At 40.9% G+C, this 22,873-nt stretch overlaps 1 protein-coding gene and 1 non-coding gene across 3 annotated transcripts in view; both read left to right on the forward strand.

The window, feature by feature from the left end:
* The window catches only part of HIF1AN (hypoxia inducible factor 1 subunit alpha inhibitor), a 78,435-nt gene that overhangs the window by 42,637 nt on the left and 12,925 nt on the right, over positions 1 to 22,873 (forward strand). The window lies entirely within an intron of this gene.
* Positions 10,614 to 10,720, forward strand: LOC123847180 (U6 spliceosomal RNA). The gene has a single exon (XR_006791434.1). It is a non-coding gene; the product is annotated as a U6 spliceosomal RNA (small nuclear RNA).

Consider the following 22,873-nt stretch of genomic DNA (forward strand, 5'->3'; position numbering starts at 1 on the left):
AAGTGTTCTGCCTGAATCTCTTGTTTCAAACCAAACCCATCACCTGGCCCCAAATAAGCTCTTCTTCAGATTTCCCTCTTTCCGGAAATGGCTCCATCATCCAATTCCATGTTCATTGGTCAACTGTCTGAGTTTCCCATTGCAAAATCAATCTGTGGTTTATTTTAGCACCCTCACATCCAATCAACTGCCACCCTAATAATATACTACTGAAATATGTCTTCCCTCTGTCCCCTTCACTTTCCATCTCATTCTTCATCATTTTCCTCCTTGACCAGTGAAATCACCTACTAACTAATCTCTCTGCCTCCAGTTTCTTTCTACTACAACCTGGTCTTTACAGTCCCAAACTAATCTTTTTAGTCAGCAACTTGGATTGTGCCAGTCTCTTGCTAAACAATCCCCCACAGGGCTTTCACTGCCGGATTAATTAAGTCTAAACCCTTTACTCTGGTGATGCAGTCTTCCAGTTGCCTACTTAGTATCCTTTCATCTTTAGTAATAGAACTTGTATCTTATCCAGGAGAACAATATGCCCAGATTTTTAAAAGTTTATTTCTCTCAGGAAATAAATGGTATATTTTTCTCTTGCTGATAAATGGCCATGTGACTAAGTTCTGGCCAATAAAAAACCATACATTCTACGGACAGTTTGTACATTCTTTTCTCTTTTTCTTTGCTCATCTCTTGCACTTCCTTCATGTTTACCTATTGAAGTCGAGTTCAGATGTGCCCATCTTATGAATTCCTCCCTGATTCTTCTATCCACATGTGATTTATCTCTCTTCTGAGCTCTCAGAGTATTCTGATCATATGCTTCTTGGCACATAGTCTGCCTCAAATTATCATTACTTATATGCCTATCCTGCTAGATTGTAAGCTCCCTTCATGTTGCCAAGCACCAGATCATTGTTCAACAAAGATTTACTAGAGGAATTTATGAATAAATAAGGGAATGAATGATTGAAAACAAATAGTAAACATCTGTTCCCACTCATCCCATGCAACATCCATCTCAGCACCTTCAAAGAGACTGCATGAAGTTAAGAAGTTTCCCACAATTGATAAGAAGAGAGAGGCAGAGGTGCCTGGGTGGCTCAGTCAGTTAAGCATCTGCCTTTGGCTCAGGTCCTGATCCCAGGGTCCTGGGATGGAGCCCCACCTCAGGCTATCCCCTCAGCAGAGAGTCTGCTTCCTCTCCTGCCTCTGCCCTTACCCTTGCTCTGCTCTCTTACTCACTCTCTCTCAAATAAATAAATAAATAAATAAATAAATAAATAAAATCTGAAAGGAAGGAAGGAAAGAAAGAGGCGGTGGGCACAGAATAAGCCAAAATACCTGCTCTAACTAGAGAGAACAAGGCTAAGGGAAAATTATTATACCTTGCCCAGCCTGCCTTATAACAACAACAGAAGCAGCAGCAACAACAGCAACAACTAATATTTACTAAGCACTTGCTATGTGGTGACATCATGCAAACTGATTTTACATGCACTATTTTGTTTAATCCATCAACAGCCTATGATATTGATACTAATCCTTACCCTGTTTTACAAGTGAGGAGACTGAGAATCAGAGAGGTTAACTCACTTATCCAGGGTCACAGAGCTTAGAAGTGGCAGAGCTGGAATTGGGACTCAGTCCTGATTCTAAGCCATGCTCTTAACAATGAGCCAGACTATAGGAGACATGGCTGGCTGTCCTACCTAATGGTGAGGTCCTGGCATACAGGAGCTATAATCTATATATTATGCTAACCCTGAAGTGCCTACACAGTACCTACTATGTCCTGAAGGCCCAGCATATGGATTGGTATCAAAATCATCAAAAAAGTTTTTATCCTAGAAAGATAGTATAGGATAGGTAGAGTAGACATACTTTCCCCTATTCCTTCCATTAAGTACAACTAAAATTCCTGGACATTATACATAAAGCAAGCATAAGAAGACTCTGAAATATGGAGAGAAGAAGGCAGATCAGCTAGGGACCTTGGAATCCAAGGAATGACATATTGAGTTCCCTGGGTTTTCTTTTGTCTCACCTCATTTTTCTTAGACCTGGAGCTGAAGAAGCTGGCAACCCAGAAACACCAATAAGTACAGACAAAAAAAAAAAAAAAAGTCCCAATGAAAGCTGCTCTCTCTAGTCAAGCAAGCAGGAAAGGGACAACCTAGAAAGAAAGCTTTTAGACAATAACTGATCTACTTCAGCCAAATTCCACAGAAAAATCTGTGGTCCCACTCCCACCCATGCCAGTAAGGGTGAAGGCTAAGCCTAGACTTCTATTCTCAGTAGGCTTTAATGAGGCATCCCAACCACTTGCAGATGGTGTCAGAGAAGGCCAAGTAGGGAGTCTGGACACTTGTACTTGCCAGAGGTAACAAGCTCCCTATACCACCCCACAGTGTCAGTGGAGACCACATGGGGATCCTGGACTTGGACCTCCACCCAGCAGTTATGAGGTGACCCTTCTCCTCCACATTGGGGTGGTGTTGGAGGAGGCCTAGTACAGTTTAAGGACTTAAGGACTTCCATTCCTTCCATGATGTCAATGAAAGCTATGTGGGGGTAGCAGTAACAAAGCTCTCCTAACCCCTCTCAGCCAGGGAGGTATCAGAGAAGGCCTACTGGAGAGCTGGGACTTTCACCTCCACCCAGCAGTAATAAGGAGAGAGGCCAAGTGGGGAACCTGGACTTCTACCCCACCTTGCAGTAACAAAGTCTCTTCCCATTCCTCACTAGAGGGGTGTTAGAGGAAGCCAGCTAAAACAGAAGGTTGAAATAACTCAAGAGTCTTATAATACCCCAAATTCCAAGTTTCAATAAAAAGTCACTTATCATACCAAGAACCAGGAAGATCTCAAACTGAATGAAAAAAAAAAAAAGAGAGAGAGAGAAATAGATGCCAACACTGAGTTGTCAAAAACGTTAGAATTATCTAACAAAGATTTTAAAGCAACCATCACAAAAAAAACTATTTTAATGAACAATTATGAACATGCTTGAAACAAATGAAAAAAATAAAAAGTCTCAGCAAAGATATAGAAAGTCTTAGCAAAGAAATAGAAATATAGGGGCACCTGGGTGGCTCAGTCGTTAAGCATCTGCCTTCGGCTCAGGTCATGATCCCAGGGTCCTGGGATTGAGCCCCACATCGAGCTCCCTGCTCCACGGGAAGCCTGCTTCTCCCTCTCCCACTTCCCCTGCTTGTGTTCCCTCTCCCGCTGTGTGTCTCTCTGTCAAAAAAGAGAAGAAAAGGAAAGAAATAAAAATATAAAGAACCAAATGGAAATTTTAGAATTCAAAGATACCATAACAGAACTAAAGACCTCAGTGGATGGACTTGAAAGCAGAATGGAGAGAACAGAGAAAAGAATCAGTAAACTAGAAGATAAAACAGAAATTGCCTAATCTGAACAACAAAGAGGGGGAAAAAATACTGAAAATAGACTACAGGACTATAACGAAAGATCTAACATTTTTATCATGGGAGTTCCAGAGGGAGAATAGAGAGTAGGGCTGAACAAGTATTCAAAAATTGCAGAAACTCCCCTGAATTTGGCGAAATATGTAAACCTACAGATTCAAGCAGTTGGGTGAATTCCAAACAGGATAAACTTAAAGAAGTCCACACCATGACACATCATAGTCAAAATTCTAAACACTGAAGACAAAGAAAACCCTTGAAAGTAATGAGAAATGACAACTTACCTAGAGGGGAACTCAATTCAAATACAGTGGATTTTTCATCAAAAACCATAAAGACAAGAAAGAAGTGGCACAACTTTTTTGAGAGCTAAAAGAAAACTGTCAACCCAGAATATCTAGTGAAAATATCCTTCAGAAATGAAAGGAAAATCAAGACATTGTCAGATAAAGGAAAACTAAGAGAATGTGTCACTAGCAGACCTACTCTAAAAGAATGACTAAAGAAAATTCTCCAAACACAAAGGAATTGATAAAAGAAGATACCTTAAAACACCAAAAAGGAAGAAAAAACATGGTAACTCCTCTTGAGTTTTCTAAATTATATTTGACTGTTGAAACAAAAATTACAACACTGATGCATATAAAGGAAATATTTTAGATATTAAAAATGGGGAAAGGTAAAGGGATGTAAAATGAGGTAAAATGTTTACACTTCACCCGAACTAGTAAAATGATGACACTAGTAGTCTGTGGTAGGTTTTGCATATATAATGTAATACCTAAAGAAACCATTTTAAAAAAGAGATAAACTCAAAAATACCATAGAGAAATAAAAGCAGAATTCTAAAAAATGTTTCAGTAACACACAAAAAGGGAAAAGAAATGGAAATGAAGTAGGGAACAAAGAGAAAACGTAAAAGTTCAGACTTAGGCTCTAATAGATCAATAATTACATTAAATGTAAATGGCATAAATACACAATGAGTAAAAATCATGACCTAACTATGCACGCACGTGTGTGTGTGTGTGTAGGGAGAGAGAGATGGAGAGAGAGGGAAAGCAAAAGGATGAAAAAAGATAGATCATGAAAATATTATCAAAACAAAGCAGAAGTCCTTATGTATATCAGTCCATTTACCATATTAGTATCAGATAAAGTAGACTTCAGAGTAAATAAAATTACCAGAGACAGAGAGGGATATGATATAATGATTAATAGGTCAACTCATCAAGAAGACATACAATTCTAATTGTGTAGGATCAAGCAACAGAACTGCACAATATGTGGAACAAAAACTGATAGAACTGAAAGGAGAAAGAGACAAATACACAATTATAGTTGAAAACTTCAAAACCCCCTCTCAGTAACTGACAGGACAACTAGATAGAACTCAAAACCACCACCAACCAACAGGATCTGACTGACATTTACAGAACACTCCAACAACAGTAGAATGCATATTATTTTCAAGTGTATATGGGACAATCACCAACGTAGACCATATCCTGGGCCATAAAACAAACCTCAACAAATTTAAAAGAATTAAAATCATACATGGTGTGTTCATTGACTACAAATTTTTTTAAAGAGTTTATAACGTAAAGATAACAAGAAACTCTTCAGGCACTTGGAAACAAAACAACACACTTGTAAATAATCCATGAGTCAAAGCGGAAGTCTCAAGGGAAATTTTAAAAAATTCATTGAACTCAGTGAAAATGAAAATACAACATATCAAAATTTGTGGGCCACAGTTAAAGCAGTGCTGATAAGAAATATATATATACTAAAGTCAGGCATTAGAAAAGCAGAAAAGTCAGGGCACCTGGGTGGCCCAGTCAGTTAAGTGCCTGACTTGATTTCAGCTCAGATCATGATCTCATCGTCATGAGATTGAGCCCCATGTCAGGCTCTGCACTCAGTGTGCAGTCTGCTTGAAATTCTCTCTCCTTCTCCCTCTGCCCCCCAAATAAATAAATAAATCTTAAAAAAAAAAAAAAAGAAAGAAAGAGAAGAGGCAAAGTCTTGGGCTCCTGGCTGGCTCAGTTGGTAGAGCATGTGTCTTTTGATCTCAGGGTTGTGAGTTCAAGCCCCACATTGGGCATGGAGACTACTTAATTTAAAAAATAAAAAAATACAATTGATAAGGCTTTAGCAAGACTGACAAAGAGAAAAGAGAGAAGACACAAATTACCAGTTTCAGGAGTGAAACAGGAAATACGGCTACAGACCCTGCAAACATCAACTGGATAAGGGAATAGTATGAACAACTACACACGCTGAAAAACACAAACTACCACAATTCACCCAATGTGAAATATATCATTTTAATAATTTTCTATTAAGAAAGTTGAGTTAATCATTTTTAAATTCTTATAAAGGAAATCTCCAGGCCCAGACAGTTTTACTGGAGAATTCTAATTCTACCAAATATTTAAAGAAAAAAGAACAGCAGAGCTACACAATGTCTTCCAGAAAATAGAAGAGGAGGTAACACTTCCTAATTAATTTTATGAAGTTAATATTAGCTGGCTATCACCAGACAAAGACAGTACCAAAAAGAGAGAAAACTACACAGCAATATTCTTCATGAATATAAGTGCAAAAATCCTTAGCAAAATACTAGCAAACCAGGCAGGGGCACCTGGGTGGCTCAGTCAGTTAAGTGTCCGACTCCTGACTTTGGCTCAGGTCATAATCTCAGGGTCGTGAGATCCGGCCCTGTGTCAGGCTCCACACTGGGCATGGAGCCTGCTTAAGATTCTCTCTCTCCCTCTCCCTCTGCCCCTCCCCCCACTCTCTTTCCCTCTGTAAATATATACTAGCAAACCAGAAATCCAGCAATATGTAAAAAGAATTATACATCATGACCAACTGGAGTTTATTCCAGTCATGAATGGCTTGTTCAATATTTAAAAATCAATGCATTCTACCTTATGCACAAGCTAAAGAACAATCGCATGAATGTGTTAGTTGATGCAGAAAAAGCATTTGACAGGATTCAACACCCAGTTCATGATAAAAACTCTGAAAAATAGGAGGAAGGAGGGAGGGGAACAACAACAACAAAAACTCTGAAAAATAGGAATATAGGGGAACTCCCTCAATTTGATAAAGAGCATCCATAAAAATCCTAGAGGTAACATTACACTTAGTGGTGAAAGACTGAATGTTTTCCCCCTAAGACCAGGAAAAACACAAGAATGTTCCCTCTCACCACTCCAATTCAACATAGAGCTTGAGGTTCTAGCCAGGGCAATAAGGCAAGAAAAGGAAATAAAAGCTATACATGTCAGAAAAGAAGACATTACTATCTACTTAGGAAATCCCAAGGAATCTTAAAAAACAAAAAAACCCAAAAAACCTTTTAGAACTAATGCATGAAATTAGCAAAGTTGAAGGATAAAAATAAATATACAAAAATCAATTGTATTTCTATATTTTAGCAATGCATATATGGCCACTGAAATTAAAAATAAAATATCATTTATAATTGCTCAAAAATAAAATGAAATACTCAGGTATAAATCTAACAAAATATGGGCAGGAATGGTATGCTGAAAACTACAAAGTGCTGATGAAAGAAATTTTAAAATCTCTTTTTAATGGACAGACAAATCATATTCACAAACTGGAAGACTTAATGTAGTAAAGATGTCAGTTCTCCTCAAATTGATATACAGGTTTAACACAGTTCTTATGAAAATCCCAGCAGGATAGTTTTTTTGGTAAATATAGACAAGATTATTCTGAAGTAGTATGGAAAGGCAGAGGAGCTAGAATATCTAAAACATTTTGAAAAAGAATAAAGTGGGAAGAATGCATCTATGCAATTTCAAATCTTATTTTATATATATAGCTACAATAATCCAAACTATATGGTATTGGTAGAGATATAGACACATAGATCAATGGAACAGAGGGTTGCCCGGGTGGCTCAGTTGGTTAAGTGTCCAACTCTTGGTTTTGGCTCAGGTCACGATCTCAATCATGTGTTGTGAGATCAAGTTCCACACTGGGGAGTCTGCTTGAAGATTCTCTCCCTCTGCCCCTCCCCCAACTTATGCACGTGCACGCTCACTATCTCTCTCTCTCTCTCAAAGAAAAAAATCTTTAAAACAAATGGAACAGGGGCGCCTGGGTTGCTCAGTCGTTAAGCGTCTGCCTTCGGCTCAGGTCATGATCCCAGAGTCCTGGGATCGAGCCCCGCATGGGGCTCCCTGCTCCGCGGGAAGCCTGCTTCTCCCTCTCCCCCTCCCCCTGCTTGTGTTCCTCTCTCGCTGTGTCTCTCTGTCAAATAAATAAAATCTTTAAAAAAATAAATAAATAAATAAAAATAAAATAAAACAAATGGAACAGAATAGAGAATCCAGAAGTAGACCACACAAATATGCCCAACTGAGTTTTGTTTTTTTTTTTATCTTTTTGCCCAACTGAGTTTTGACAATGGTGCAAAAGCAATTCAATGGAGGAAAGATAGTTTTTTCAAAACAAATGGTGCTAGAGCAAGTGGGAGTACATAGGTTAAAAAAGAAAAAAAAAGAACCTTGAACTAAGTCACCTTATATAAAGATTAATTCAAAATGAATTACAGATTCAAATATAAATATAAAATTATGAAACATTTAGAAAATGGGGAAATAAGTTGTGGTACATTCACACTACAGAATACTACTCAGCAATAAAAAGGAATGAGCTACTGATACACATCACAACCTGGATTACTCTCCAGAGAATTATGTTGGGTTTTAAAAAAAATCAATCCCCAAAGATTATATACTGTATGATTCCATTTGTATAATATTCTTGAAATGATGAAATCATTTAATTGGGGGAAAAAACTGGTGGTTGCCAGGGGTTAGGGAAGGAGTAAGGGCTGGAGGGAAGTGGGTGTGGCTATAAAAGGGCAACATGAGAGATCCTTGTGGTGATAGAGACGTCCTGTATCTTCCCTGTATCAATGTCAATATCCTGGTTGTGATACTGTGCTATAGTTTTGTAAGATATTATCATTGGCCAAAACTAGGTAAAGAGTATTCTATTATTTCTTGCAACTGCACATGAATTATCTCATAAAGGTTAATTTTTTTAAATGATCAAAGAAAATGAGCATTTCTTTGCACAAGCTCTTCAGAGACCTCATCCTGGGAAATGGAGCATAGCTAAAAATATATGTAGAATCACAGAAGGTCTAAAGAAATGCATGTATGGGTGTATGGGACATCTGGGTGGCTCAGTTGGTTGGGCATCTGCCTTCGGCTCAGGTTGTGATCCCAGACAGCGGGGAGCCTGCTTCTCCCTCTGCCTGCGCTCTCCCTGCTTGTGCTCTCGCTCACTCACTCTCTGACAAATAAATAAGTGAAATCTTAAATAAATAAATAAATAAATAAATAAATAAATAAATAAATAAATAAATAATGAGTCCCTAACACATTCTATGATCCATGGGGTTCTTATTGTCAGGGCAGCCATGTCCCTTCTAACATTCTTTGGGATTTTGTTGATACTGGGATCTGAAAATAAGGGAATCTTTGGGCAAAGCTGGAGGGCAAGTCCCAGGTTTATATTGCAGAAAGATTTTAAAGGAGTTGAGCGACAGATGTGAGGGAGCACAGAGCAAGCTCAGAAGCCACCTCCTCCAGGAATCCTCTGCACTGTTGCCCAAATTAGGCATCCCCTTCCCTCTGTTCTATTACCCTTCATTATAATCTACTATGATCAACAACTTACTTTTCTGTCTCCCTCTCTAAACCATACATTTCTTGAGGTCTTGGATCATGTCTCACCTTGCCTCTCCATACCTTAAATGTTTTATTTTTAGGTTAAAACAAATAAAAGACTATATACTCTCATTTTTAGATGTAGGGCCAAGACCTTTCTTTGTGTATGGATGTACTGATTGGCATTTCACCAACATCTTTCTTGCATGAGCTATACCCAGAATACATTGATTGCCATTTTCAGTTTTGATTTCTTTAACATGGATTGGAAACTGAAAAGTATGTGAGAAACTATCTGAATGCAGAATCCTAGATTTTTTTTTATGATTTTTCCCCTTCTTTTTCAGTTGTCTCACTAATACATAATTTCATAAAATTTTTAAGCAACTTGCTGTTACAGTCTTTCCAAACAGCAACATTAGTTTAGTACTCATATTTTATTGGTTTATATAACATTTAGTTAAATTATATAATAAGAATAATATGCACAGCTGGCATAAACAGGCTGAGTTAAAAACAAATGACTCTTGGTAAGCATGCAATTCAACCAAATGGGGGAGCGCAAGTGCACGGCATCCTAGCCATGAAGGTTTGATGAGCCATGAGTGTAAGTCAGTATGTTATACAAAAGAATTGATGGTGTCACTTAAGCCAGTGAGCCAGGTAAGTACAGGTTGTTTAAAGTTTTATTTTAATAGTATCAGTAATAATAACTTACTGAGTGCTTAATAAGTGCCAGGCATCACGCCAAATGCCTCTATACATATCTCAATTAATCATTACCTGAAGCAAGTATTATCATTCCCATTTTATAGATAAGGAAACTGAAGCTCAACACAGTTCAGTAACTCTCCCACGTTCTTCTAGCTGGTAGGTGGTAGAACTGAGTTTCTGTTCAACTCTAAAATCCGTGCTTTTATGTGCTACACTATGTTATTTCTATTATTTGTCTTGTGGATAAATGAAGGACAGGCAAGTATCCAGAGGACAGGAAGAGGCTAGGAGTTGGGAGACATTTTCCTACAGTTGGGAAAGTGTCCCTTGAAGAGCAACTGGTTCATTCTTGGCAGTTTCCTGAGGTGAGAGGGGTCCCTAAGGAAAGGGTTGGATGGGGCGCCTGGGTGGCTCAGTCGGTTAAGCGACTGCCTTCGGCTCAGGTCATGATCCTGGAGTCCCAGGATCGAGTCCCGCATCGGGCTCCCTGCTCAGCGGGAAGCCTGCTTCTCCCTCTCCCACTCCCCCTGCTTGTGTTCCTGCTCTTGCTATCTCTCTCTGTCAAATAAATAAATAAAATCTTTAAAAAAAAAAAAAAAAGAAAGGGTTGGATGTTCTTAGAGAGGTTGGGAGTGGGGAGGAGGCCCACAGAGAGTGATGAAGGAAGCCTAAACCTAGTGCTGGGATGTGTCAGTCCTGTCTCCTGTATCTATTCCAGACTTCTGACCGCCATCAACATTGGCCTCCCTGTGCTCGCTTCGGCAGCACATATACTAAAATTGGAACCATACAGAGAAGATTAGCATGGCCCCTGCACAAGGATGACACGCAAATTCATGAAGCGTTCCATAAAAACAAAAACAAAAACAAAACCACATTGGCCTCCCTTTAGTTCAATCCTGCCTTCTTTTCTTTCAGTTGAATCTTTTCAGGCTGGAATCTTTAAACTTAATTACAAAATGAAACGAAAACAACAAAGCTACACTCTCAATGCCTGGACTCACGACTCCAAACATACTAGCAGCTCAACCACAGAGCAGCTTGGCTACCAAGGCTCATGGGCCAAACACCTCCGCATTTCAATTTCTCATCTCAGCCCTGGGTGGATCAAGCATAATGGATTCAGGCTGGCGCCATGGCTGGACCTGGGGCCGGGGGGTGGGGGGCACTCAGTTTTTCCCCAGACCTCCTTCTTCTTCTTTTTTTTTTTTTTTGAAGATTATTTATTTGAGAGGGAGAGAGGGAGAGAGAGAAAGCACCAGAGAGGGGAGTGTCAGAGGGAGAAGCAGACTCCCTGCTGAGCGAGGGGCCCGATGCGGGACTCAATCCTGGGATCACCTGAGCTGAAGGCAGACGTTTAACTGACTGAGACACCCAGGCGTCCCTCCAGACCTCCTTCTTAGCTGCCTTCTCTGAGCATCTGTCCTCTAACCAGCTGCACACCTCTGCACATCAGAGCTGCCTAAGCCCAGGCATCCTGGTCTCCTGGTGAGGAACAACAGTCAAGGTCTGGCTCCTCCTGTGTTTTTCAATCCCTCCTCCCTCCTTGCCCCTATCCAGCCCCACAGCTCCTGCTTCCTGGATGACTCTTGTCCTTAGAAGAGGAGGCCCTGCTCCCACTCTCAGGCCCATTTTTCCCTGCCCTGTTAAATCCTGTTACCTGAAGCACACCTACTGGCTGAGATGTAGGTTCACTCAGGTTCCCAGCTGATATTTGGGTCTAGTCTCTCCTTTGCCTTGTGCCTTGGAGAAAGCATTATATTCCCTGGCACTTCATGTCTCCTGCTGGATCCCTCCAATGGCCTGGAGCAGATTCCTCACCTCCTGCAAATTGTTCTTTCTGCTTGGAATGCCCTTCTATCCTTTCTTACTTGGCTACTTTTTAGTTATCCTCTGGATCACAGCTTAGATGTCACCTCCTCTAAGAAGCTCCTCTCATTCCACATCTGTGTTAGGTGCCTTTTTAGCTCTTAAAACACTATACTGAAATGGACTCATTACTTATATGTCTCCCACACTGGTCTCTCAGCCCTGAGAACCTGTATCTTGTTCACTAGTGTGTCCCAGCACCTAACAGTGTTTGTCATGTGGTAGGTGCTCAGCGAATGTTGTTTATTTAGCTTTTTAATCAATCGATGATTAAACCCCTTCTGGTTTGAAAGCCTGACCTACTACCCATCAACTTTCATCTGCTGTATAAGGATAGTTTTGTCTCCCTGGTCATGTGTGGGGGCAGAATGACTCTAGTGAATGGGGTCACCCAGTCACCCACCTCCTCGATGGACCCGTCCAGGTTTCCAGAAACCCTCTGACCTCCTATCTATAGATTTTCCAATATCAAAAATACTGTATATGGGGCGCCTGGGTGGCTCAGTTGGTTAAGCAACTGCCTTCGGCTCAGGTCATTATCCCAGAGTCCTGGGATCAAGTCCCACATCAGGCTCTTAGCTCAGCGGGGAGCCTGCTTCTCCCTCTGACCCACTCCCCTCTCATGCTGTTCCTCTCTCTCTCTCAAATAAATAAATAAAATCTTTAAAAAAAAATACTGTATATGGACAATGTATTATCAATCAAGGTAGACTAGGTTTGTAGCTGTAACAACCCCCTATCAGCGGTTTAAGATAAGGAAGGTTTATTTCTCCTTCACACCGTATGTGCATTATGGTTGGGTGGGGACTCTGCTTTGCACGGACAGTTCTCAAGAACCCAAGCATGGCTCTAAGAAGTCTTGTGGTTAGGGGCACCTGAGTGGCTCAGTTGGTTAAGCATCTGACTCTCGATCTCAGCTCAGGTCTTGATCTGGGGGTTGTGAGTTCAAGGGCCCTGTCACGCAGCCCAGCGTGGAGCCTACTTAAAAAAAAAAAAAAGTCTTGAAGTTAAAAAAAAGTTTAAATCCTGTTTACATGTGTTTAACCTTCTGTTTCTCAAATTATTTGACCTTAAAACTCTTTCTCTTATATAACACCTATTTTTTTTTTTTTAGATTTTATTTATTCATTTGAGAGAGAATGAGATAGAGAGAGCATGAGAGGGGGAAGGGTCAGAGGGAGAAGCAGACTCCCCGCCGAGCAGGGAGCCTGATGCGGGACTCGATCCTGGGACTCCAGGATCATGACCTGAGCCGAAGGCAGTCGCTTAACCAACTGAGCCACCCAGGTGCCCTATAACACCTATTTCTATCCTATGGACCTCATGCTCAGAAATGCCAGTCTAAAGAGGATGAAGCATAACAGATTTCTGTGGGACTTCTAATAGGTGATAAAATAAGAGTAAAGCAGTCTCTGCTCAGATTTACTGATGTTTAAAATGTGTTCAAATATCTGTGGGTCCTTTGTGCCAAGTGAAGTGCTCTGCCAGGTGCTGGGGATATAGGACTTGCAAAATGTATATGGTCCTTGCTGTCATCAAGCTTCCCTTCCAGTGGGGAAGACACATATTAAACCACTAACAGCCACCCTCACTATGCACACAAAGTAAATATGTTCCAAAGTGCTATGGAAGAAAGGCACAGGGTATGCTATGAGAGTGTGTAATAGAGTGACCTTACCTAGTCATGTAAAGCTGCCCCAAGGAAATTAATCTACTATTTAGTCAGGCAACGTGAGGGTGGAGAGTAGAGGTTGTGGGTAGAGATGGGAAATGTATCAGGCAGAGAAAACAGCATGTTTAAAGGCCCTGAGATAGGAACACAGAGGTCAGTAAATTTGGAACACTTTGAGAAAGGGGGATGAACAAAGGGCCATATCATGCAGGCCTCACTGGTCAAGTGGGCATTTTGAGTTTTATTCTGAGAGCAGTGGGAGCCAATGAAAGGGCTCCCAATCCAACAGGGAAAATGCAGACACATTCAGCTATTTATTTGTATGGCTTTTTAGACTATTTCATTGGCATAGCACATTATGCTTTACAAAATACTTTCGTGTCATTATCTTATGTCTTCCTTGCAGCAGCTTCTGAAGGAAATAGTTCAAATACTAGTATGGATGGGAATGTGAGGCTCAGAGATGTAAGCAATGTGTCTAGTGACCCAGTCCGGGAGAAGACATCCATATCCTGGTCATTTTACTTCTTAGGCTAGACATGCAGAGAAAGCACTGGCTCTGCATGAGTCTGTCTTGGAATCTATGTCCTTACTGGCAGGGAGGCCTTTTACTGAGGGCTATATAGTGGGAATAGTGGTTAAGTGCTCAGGCCAAGTGTCTGCCAAACTGAAGTTCAAATTCCAGCTCAGCAACCACTTACTAGCTAGCTATCCTCTAGCAAGTTCATTAACCTCTCTGACCCTCACACTCCTTATTTGTAAACTGGGGGTAATCATACTGACCTCATAGTTGCTATAAAGATTAAATGAGATAATGCAAAAGGTGAAAATGTCTGACACTTAGTAGGAGCTCAACAGATATCAGTTCGATTTTTTAGAGAAATAACTGACTCTTTATTTTGGAACCTTGGGATATACTGAATGTGGAACTTAAATGAAGCTAAAATCCCTTCATACCAGGGTTCATTGTATATGAAATGGGTTGAATTCTTGTGTGATTTGCAGACATTCAGGATGGTACAGAGGAGGAAGAAGTTCTGGGGCCCTTTTCATTAACAATGTTGACGCTCAAAGTGAAGTCTTTACAGCTAGCACTTCTACCTTCTATACTGTGTAGGAGAATTCTGCAGGTAATTTCCCTGGGAGCTAAGTGCAGGGGAGTAATTGCCCAGGTGTTCTCCCAGGTGGATATTTAGTGATGGCCTTGAGAACCACATTCAAGGAGCTGTCTAGGGGTCAGGACCCTGGAAAACAGCATTTAAGGGTCTCAGAGTTCTGCTAAACATTAGCTGAAAGGCGTTCCCAGAGAGTTGGCAGGGATATTAAGGTGAAGTGCAAAGGCCTGGAGTGCGGGGAATATCTGTGATTCACTGGGTATCCTTGACTGTTTGTGGGGCTTCTAATTCAGGGCAGCATAGACCTTTGTGGGACCTGCCCTCCTCCCTGGGGTATGATGTTGTACTCTGAGAACTTTATATGGAAAAAGATAGGCCTTGAGTTTTCCTAGCTTTGCAGTTAATCTTTGCTCTTGAAGATGGGCCTGCCAGAAATGGGTGGAAGGTTGAGTAGGGTCTCAGAGAAGTCTAATCAGTGACTCTCAAAACATTTTTACCCTGACTCACAGCCTGAAATATATTTTGCATGGTGACCCAGCATGCTGGCTCTCTCTCTCTCTCACACACACACACATATACACCTCTGAAACAAAATTTTAGTAAGCAGTACCTATACTTACATATGTGATGCACCTTGGTATTTTACTTTCTATTTTATTCTATTTCATTAAATTGATTTCATGACCCCCTAATGGAATGCAACCTGCACTTTGAGAAATATTGGTCTTATAGATGATGACTTGTCCTTGAAGGTGATTGAGGAAGATGTTATCCATGAATAATGAAATTCAGATGAGCAATGCCAAAGGCTGAACAGACTGACTGTATACTTTAAATGCTCATAGCAGATCCAGAATCTGGCTTTATGTCACTTCTGGACATTGAGATTAGAGACAGTAAAAATAATAAGAAAAATAACAACACTTACTAAGGACCTACTCAGTGCAGAGAACTGGGCTAGGTACTTGAGTGGGATAAAAATATAAATAGTAAATACTCTCTCTACTTAAAAGTGTTCATAACCTAGTGGAAAAGATGGACTGGATCATAGACACAAGAATATGAGGAGATTTCAGGCCAACATATCAGACTGAGTTGATGTAGGAAGATGTCTCTCACTAGAAATATAAACTTTATAATTGCTTATGATAAATTTAAAAACATATAAAATATAACAGTTGAAAAGTACATAACCACATTTTAAAGCAGTAAATGGAAGTTTCTAAGTGCCAGGAATGAAAAGAAAACTCAGAACCAAAGTGGCCATGGGGAGCTCACAGAGGCCTTGGATCCAGTACTATGTCATAAGAGCTAGAGTTTAACAGTGATGAGGATAGAAGAGTGAGCCCCAGGCCACTGCATTTTGGGGAATTGGAGCTGAGCTTCCTTCATAAACTTAGGAGCCATGAAGTGTCACTTATCCATGAAACAGGAACTGGAAAACTCCACTCAGGATGAGGACTCAGTAGAAAAGCTTGTCATCTTTCTGTGGCTGAGGGTGGAATAAAAATTATTCTGTGAGAAATTAGAAACCCAAGCCTGTGCTGAACATAGATGTGCAGTGTAAATTTGCACTACTCACAAGGTGTAGGAAACTCAATTCAAGAAAATAACAAGTAAAATGGTACAGAAATAGTGAGACTCATAGAGTCCCAGCAGAGGCAAAACTGCCTGACATGATGCTTCCTCCATGGCCAAGGGCATTTAAGTCTCTTACAGAAACCAAGTTCTGCTGGAGATGAGTTCACAATAAAGAACTTCGAACCACAAGAAAAATGAACCACTACAGGGGTGCCTGGGTGGCTCAGTCAGTTAAGCGTCTGCCTTCAGCTCAGGTCATGATCTCAGGGTCCTGGGATCGAGCCCTGCATTGGGCTTCCTGCCCAACAGGGAGCCTGCTTCTCCCTCTCCCTCTGCTGCTCCCCCCACTTGTGCTCTTGAGCTCTCTCTGTCAAATAAATAAATAAAATCTTTATTTATTTATTTGACAGAGAGAGACACAGCAAGAGAGGGAACACAAGCAGGGGAAGTGGGAGAGGGAGAAGCAGGCTTCCTGCTGAGCAGGGAGCCTGACGTGGGGCTCAATTCCAGGACCCCAGGATCATGACCTGAGCCGAAGGCAGATGCTTAACGACTAAGCCACCCAGGCGCCCCAGTAAATAAAATATTTTTTTAAAAATGAGAATCAGCAAAAACAATACATTGGAGAATTCAAATAACTATATAGGTAATGAAACAATATGGAAAATACTTTAAATAAAGATATTTAAAATATTCCCCCTAAAAAGGAAAGAATAAAATCCCAAAGGCAAGAATATGGCATAATGGAAAAGAAAAGTAGAATTTAAAGAACCAAATAAAATTTCTAGAAATAAAATATTGAAATAAAAACAACTTAATGGAGTGGTTAAGCAGCTTATAACACTGCTGAAGAGAGAATTAGTGAATTGGAAGGCAAATTGGAAAGTACCCAAAATGCCCCTCACAGAGTTAAAGTCATGGAAAATATGAAGAAGAAGCTAAGAAACATGAGAAATAAAATGAGAAGGTCCAGTAGAGATATTAGAAATTCCAGAAGAAGAGAACAGAGAGAAAAGGGAGAGTAGCAATATATAAAGATTCAATGGTGGCAAATTGACCAGTATTGAATGCAAAAAAAAATAAGTTGTCAATAAGAAGGAACACAACTGGATTTCTAAGCAGAATAAATGAAAATATATATACACCTAAAAACATTAGTGATTCTGCAGAACATCAAAGATAAAAATCTTAAAAGCAACCAGCATAATGACAATCAGACAGGCAGCAGGCTTCTCGTTAGGAGCAATAGGAACCAGAAGAGAAATAATTACAGCCTCAAAATGCTGAAGGAAATAACTGTCAACTTAGAAAACTATACCCCAGATAATTATCATTCAACACAGAGAGGGTGAAATAAAGACAATTTCAGATACGAATGAAAGAGTTTACTATTCATAGATCCTTGCTAAAAGAATTTCTAAAAGATTTTGGTGAGAAATTGAACCCAAAAGGAAGAATTGGGCTAACAGAAGCCATGGCGAGCAATGAAATTGGTAAATATGTGGGTAAATCTAAACAATAATAATTATTAATAATAATTTTTTGAAAGAGTATAAAAATATGGTGGAACTAAAATACTAATCAATAAATTACATGAAAAATGGAAGAGCTTGGTTTACATTCTAAGATCCTTCTATTGTTTAACAGAACAGAAATACACATTAACATTAGTCTTTAAGTAACATAGGCATGTTTAAAAAATTAAGAGTAACTCTGTTTGGCTAGAAATAGAATGCTTAACTTCCAAACCAGTAAAAAAGAAAATTTAAAAAAAAAACAGAATAAAGAAAACTCATCAATATTGTAGAAGGTATGGAAGAGGGAAAGCAAAGAAAAAGCATCAAAACAAAACACAGAGATGATAGAAGTAAGTCCAAATGCATTAATCACAATAAAGGTAGACATATCAAATTTTCCCATTAAAAGAGACTTTCAGTTTGGAGTTTTAAAAAATCCAGGCATAGGCTGTTCACAAAAGACTTGCCTAAAATAAGGTCACAGAAAGATTGAAAATAAAGATATAAAACAAGATATGCTAGGCAAATATTAACCAGAAGGAAGGTAGGCTAGCAATATTGATATCAAACAAGAATTTAAGAGCAAAAGCACTAATAAGGATAAAATGGGATATTATTTATTGATAAAAGGAAAAGTCCAACAAGGAGATTTGCTCATCAGCTGGCTGGGCCGTCCTGCCTGAGCAGCTTGAGTCCAGCCTAGAGAGGCTCCCCTGTCTTGAGGAGCTGAGGGACAGCTCCCTAGTCTGACTGTATTGCTTTGTCTTGCACCTGCCTGGGCTGGGGACGGTACAACACAGTGCACTGCTAGGAAAAAACATGCTGTTTTTCTCAGGTACAGCTTATAACTGTTCCATGATTTAGGTACTTGTTTATTGTAAACTTTTAGTATTTGGATTTTGCAAGTTTCGGGGGTGAGAGGAAACCATTAACCAGAATTCCCCAAAACCGGGAAGGGGTAACAACACTGGGCTGGAAAAGAACTAAATCCTCCATGGGATTCAAAAATAGCAAATACCACTGATACGCCCTTGGGATTTCTCTCAAACTCACTCTGTGAGTGGGAGGGACCCAAGGGGCTCTAGAATTTGAGGCCAAATTGGAGGGTTTGGTATATATCCTTTAGTGGATCAGATGACAGGAAGCTGGATGAGGCTTACAATCTGGAGACCTGGAGTCCTGTCCCTATTTGTGAAATTGGATCAGCATGTTGTGTTCCAGCCTCAAGATGACCCGACATCTACAGATACTTAGAACCACACCTTCTGGGTATACCTCCCCTTGTATACTGTGTCCCTCCAGACCTATTACAGTGTGGTTGGTCCATGGGACTTGGCAATGTGGCTTTCTTGGCTTCATCTTTTAAACTCTGGTCAGCACGGCCTAAAGCCAAGGCCTTCCCCTTTATGATGGAGTTGTTCTCAAGAGTTTTTATTTGCCTATCCTTTGGAGAGTTTGTGAGTTTATTTCTGTGACATGTACCTCTTGAGGGTCTGCCCAGCATCTTTGGGAACAACTCTCTCCATCCACAGGGGTGGATTCCTAGGAGGCATTTTTGGCCACAGTTGACTGAGGTAAGGTCAGATACCTCACACAAAAGAAGCCAATCAGATTCCTACTCTTGGGAGTTGGGAATTTGAACTGTTGGGGCCAGGGACTAGGATGCTCACAAGTAGAGTCACGTGATGGCACCAGGAAGGAGAAGGCCCATGGGCTTCAGCTTCTAGGGACACAGAGCTGCTTTGGCTTCTGCCTTTCCCAAGCCTAGATATGTGATGATACTCCTGAATATCCTCAGTAAACATCCCTTTGTGCTTAAGCTAGCTCGGATTTCTTTCTGCCATTTTCAGCATTTTTTTTTTTTTTGGTAGCTTTATAAACATGGCTTAAAGAAGGGATCCCCTCTTCAGTAGGAAGGGTCTTCTAGCAATTCATAGAACTGCCAATTCAGAAGGTTTTAACTGAAGGGCTAAGGGCTCCAAAATGTAGCTTAAGTGCTCCAAGGTGGCAGCAGATCAGTCCACTCCAGAACAGGGGCTGAGTCTGCCTGTCATCCATTGAGTAGGACTACATTTTCTCATCCTAGGAGCAGTCACTGGAAAGCTCTGACCTGGCTTTTCCCTGTTCAGCAGGCAGCCCAGCCTTCCACTACACCAGAAGCAGTAGATATACCAAAGTGTCCTATTTAATAGCACTGAGCCAAGCAACGAGTAAACTACTCCAGGATTAAAAATGTGTTGAAAGAACTAAGCAGGGAATCAGGGAAAGAAACCATAAAATGAGTCATTGTGCAATGTGGAGCTCTATCCAAATGGTGGGGTTCTCTGAAGACATTGGCTAAACTTGATCCTGTGGAGTGGTATTCTTTGTAGACGTTTGGTGTACATGATCTTGTATTCTACATGTACCATGGGTTTACCTGTTCCTGTGGGTGGTATTCTTAGAGACCATTGATATATCTAATCCTGCAGGCAGTTTTCCAGGAAACCATGGTTGTATCTGTTTGTATGGAGTGGGGTCCCTTCTAGACCAGAAGGATACCTAGTCATGTGGGAAGATGTGCCTGGGGCCACAGGTATACCTACAACTGCTTCTGAAGGCACGGTATCTCCAAAGATAGCTGGTCTTGACTAGCACAACTTCCCCATTCTTATCAAGACCTCCTAAATGATAACAGCTTCCTTTATTAAAAATAAATGCCACTAGAGAAGAGTGCCAACTAATACAGGTAGAAGGAATTGTAGAATTAGAAAATTCACCATCTTATAACCACTATAGTTACAACTGATTCAGGTAAGATCATCAACGGATCCTAAATTCCCTGTATAAAAGATATTTAGAGGACAAGATATTCACACAGTCTCAAATCCCACCTCTGCCCCCATCATAACCTAGTACTTAGGGCAAAGGGCACCTTTACAATGGAGAAATTTGGATGATGCTACCTTAAAAATGATCAAACTTATCATCACCAATAATGAGAGAAACTGATATCCTATGGCTCCTGATAAGATGCACTGAGAAGGAAACATCACCTTGCCCAAAATGTTTAGCCTGAATTTAATCATGAGGAAACAATCAGACAAATCCAAATTGAGGGACATTCTTCTGCCTGGATTTTCCAAAACTCATGAAAGACACCCCCCCCCCAAAAAAAGAAGTTGGAGAACTATTACAGAATAAAGGAGATTAAAAAGACAAAAATAAACACAATGAAAGATCTTGGATTGGGGTGAGGGAGGGGCAGTTATAAAGAACATTATTGGGACAATTGAAGGGTTTTGAATATGAACTCATATATGAGGCAAAGGTTAAAATCTCCTGAAAGTGATCATCACACTGTTCAGTGCAGACGAATGTCCTTGTTCTTAAAAGATAACTGCGGAAGTATTTCAGGATGAAGTGTCATCTCTCTGTCAAATAAATAAATAAAATCTTCAAAAAAAAAAAAAAGAAGAAGCTTAAGAGCCACATTGACCACATACAGTGTGTGGACCTGGATTAGAAACCAATTCAGGGAAATTTGAATAAGGAATAGATACCTGATGAGAGTAAGAAATTATAGTTAATTTTTTATTTAAGTGAGATGATGCTATTGGGGTAATGTTAAAAGAGTCCATAGCTTTTAGAAATGCATATTAAAATATTTATGGGTGAACTGATTTGATGTCTGTAGCCAAATAGTCCTGGCAGACAGAAGAAATAAGATCAGCTATATGTTGATAGTTGTTGAAACCAGTTGATAGGTATATTGATATATAGGTATATGGATTTTCAAAAAATATATTTGAAACTCTTCAGAATAAACTTTTAACAAAGAAGTAAACCCAAGCCACTCCGATATTCTCAATATATTCTCCCCAAGAAGGCTCACAGGTAGAATACAGGTGAGGTCTGAGAGGGAATTCCCAGTGGAAGGTCAAGCCCAGGGCAATCCTCTTTCAAGTGGAGCGCTGCTCACTTGGAGCGGGGGGGGGGGGGGGGGGGGGCGTGGGGGGGTGTGGAAAGCTCTGTCTTGTGTGTTTTAAATCAAACCAGTTCCTCTTGGGTGGAAGCAAAATATAACCTAGGTTGGAGCAGCTCCCTGCTCCAACCTAGGTTAAGGAATGAGGTTTGCAAAGTCTAGTAGGTTGGATCCAGGGTAGAGGGAGGAGGTGAAATTAGCTGTCTTTCTTGGTGAGGCTTGGATGAGGTTGATGTCTGAGATCAGAGATCAGAATGGGGCTGGAGGGATGGGTGTGTCATTAAGGTGCGTGTTCTCCGCTGAGACCTAAGAGGCTTCAAGAGCAGACCTTCCTGGCCTTCATGCTTTTGTCGTTGATGCCAGTTCTCTGGGATGGAGACAAAGGTCCCATCCATCTCTCCCCATTGGCCCTCACACGGCCCATCTGGAGGCCCCTCTCCTTCCCACACTGTTCCCCCTTTTCTCTGTCCAGTTCTCTGACCCATTTACATTCTCTCCCTCCTCGAGCTCCCTCCTTATCTCCATTCGCTCTTCCCTGTCCTCCGCCCTACCAGACACCCCAGTTCAGGTCCAGAAGGACAGCTTTTATGTGGCTTGTAAAATTCTATTATATCTGTATTCAAAACCTAGCAGCTGAGAAACACTGGTAATAAGCGTGTTATTAAGCGTGTAAATACACTTCCACTCCAAGGCCTCCAAGGGGCAGGGGCCAGTTTCTCAGCCTGGGCATCTCCCCTGCTTGTAAGTCCCTCCCCACCTGGCCTCCACCCCAGACTTGGACCTTGTGCCGAGGCCCAGGCCTCCTCCAGTCTCCAACCACCACCGTCCTGCAAAACTCAGACTCTTGGAGAAAGGGGGCGGGGGAGAGGGCCGAAGAAAAAAAACATTAGGAAAAAAACTCCCACCCAGAGAGCATTCTTTCTGCAGCACTCAGGAAAAAGGATGTCTCACAGGGGACGGGAAGGCGAAATTTTTTCACATCCAAATGGATTGCAATTTCCCTCCATTTAGCACCTGAAGGTAATTAGCTCGAAGAGACTGCCGAGTGCGAAACACGTTCACGGAACATTAACTCTCACACATTCTCCAGTTGCAGGGAATTAATAGGAAAGATTAAAGTTTAAAGAGAGCAAAATGCCATTACCTCGCCAGCCACCTCTCTCCGCGGCAGTACCCAGCCCCCGAAAACCTTCGGCCAGTGCTTGGGCTGGGGCTCGGGTCTCAGCCTCCAGCCTCCAGCCTGCCTGGCTGGGGCATCTGGGTGTGCCCCATGAAGAGGGCTAGCATGTGC

The sequence above is a fragment of the Mirounga angustirostris genome, unplaced genomic scaffold (genome assembly GCF_029215605.1).
Source record: "Mirounga angustirostris isolate CCGP_5_RB_7025 unplaced genomic scaffold, mMirAng1.0.hap1 SCAF_6, whole genome shotgun sequence".
Taxonomy (NCBI): Eukaryota; Metazoa; Chordata; class Mammalia; order Carnivora; family Phocidae; genus Mirounga; species Mirounga angustirostris.